This window comes from Lepeophtheirus salmonis, chromosome 9 (genome assembly GCF_016086655.4).
Source record: "Lepeophtheirus salmonis chromosome 9, UVic_Lsal_1.4, whole genome shotgun sequence".
NCBI classification, from domain to species: Eukaryota; Metazoa; Arthropoda; class Copepoda; order Siphonostomatoida; family Caligidae; genus Lepeophtheirus; species Lepeophtheirus salmonis.
In genome coordinates this window covers 3245694-3247473 of record NC_052139.2, presented here as the reverse complement: position 1 = coordinate 3247473, position 1780 = coordinate 3245694, and the positions used below count along the sequence as shown (strand labels likewise).

At 27.5% G+C, this 1780-nt stretch overlaps 1 long non-coding RNA gene across 1 annotated transcript; it reads right to left on the bottom strand.

The window, feature by feature from the left end:
• Positions 1 to 377: 377 nt before the first annotated feature.
• Positions 378 to 1344, bottom strand: LOC139906326 (uncharacterized). The gene is made up of 3 exons (XR_011781794.1): positions 883 to 1344; positions 691 to 830; positions 378 to 628 (listed from the first exon to the last, which is right to left on the bottom strand). It is a non-coding gene; the product is annotated as an uncharacterized lncRNA (long non-coding RNA).
• Between the last annotated feature and the right edge of the window lie 436 nt (positions 1345 to 1780).

Genomic DNA, 1780 nt, shown 5'->3' with positions numbered 1-1780 from the left:
ATATACAAAATTAAACAATTGGAATCATATAACTAATAACAATAAATTATATATACTTACAGAATATTGAAATAATAGATTGATCCAAATAATATTTTCTTGTTCTGACACCGGAATCCAGTTAAATATGTCATAACTTTAGGTTGCAAAACACAAGCGAGACGTGGAGTTTAATCAAAAAGATAATCACCCCTCCTCTTCATGTTGAAGTTGCTATATACAATTGTGCACAGGATAGATATATCTCTACCGATGAGATCTAACTAATTATTAATAATAAAGTACATGTCAAAATCATAAAATTAGACAATAAATATACTAATAAAAAACATGTTAGAAATAAATCCATGTTAGAAATAAATCTATGTTTAGATTTAGAGCAAAAGTTAATTATGTAGTAATGCCCGGCGATATTACTCCTAATTAAGAGCATCAAAAAAGATATTTCCCCCGTTATTTATGCTTATATAACAACATACTATTATCATGAAGGATATACACAATTGCTAATTATAATGCTACACCCAATGTAACTACCCCCGTTGTTGTGACCATTTAAACAGTTGTTTTTGCCTTTTTATGAGTTTTCTGAACACCATTTCTTGGAGCCTATCAACCATAGCTAAGCCTTAAGTGATAAAAAATTAATATTTATTGAATATGTAATATTGGAAAACCTAATGATCATACCCAAGTCTTTAAGCGAAGAAACTAGTCTCCGACAAACTAGTTGCGAACCATACAAAGCTACTACTCCCGTTGTTGGGACCATTTAAGCACTTTTTTTTGCCATTGAATGAGTTGTGTATCATAATTCTTGATAATTTTGGCTGAAATAGAATCATACTTTTAAGGTTAGATTTAAAAAAATTGAATACTTACTGTTAGATAGTACAAAATTCAGAGTTCCATTTCGAAATTAGTAAATATTTTATACTTTTTACTGATAACTTGATCGTCATTTGGTGTGGTTGACACAAAACATTTTTATATGTATTTCTATACATGACATCAGTATCAACATCTTCCATTAATTTAATGATGGTTCCTCGGGAAGGGATAGGTTTACCCGTGTATTTCTCTATAAATTTTTTGAACATAGATGATTAGCAATAGCATTGCTACTAAAAAATTGAGTGAAATGAAGTACTTCACTTAGGAGTGAATATCTTTTTATTTTTTCTTCAAGTGCTTTATGTTATAGCAGAAGTTTTAGAATAGATCTACATTTTAATTTAAAAAAGATCGATTTTGAATTTTTATAAAACAAGCTATTTAGGTTGCTTGACAATATATTTCAATATTGCTTCGGGTGGGAAAATTTAATTGATAATATATATCTTACAATTAATCTATAATTTTGAATATAAAGCATCTATAAACTTGTTTTAAATTTTTAATCATATTAGTATATATTATTGTTAAAAAACATAGGCTTAAATATTTTTTTACGGAATATTAATATCATCGATATTCAACGCAACCTAAGCAGCTTATTTAATAAAAATAAATCAAATATAAAGTACTTCGTTAATCATTTTGTCTTGATCTCAATTTGATAATGACTTTTTGGAACATATTTGATGTATGCATTTTCTATAAATTTATGGCAGCAAACTTATAATGTTACATATATGGAAAATTCCAGTTTAGCTGTAATAGGGTATATAGGGTCTTTTGGATACCTTCTCTTTTTTCTTCCTCTATAACATGATATATTTATCCTCAAAAAATATCACGTCAGACGAGTACAAAACTTTTTTAATGATACGCTGTTATT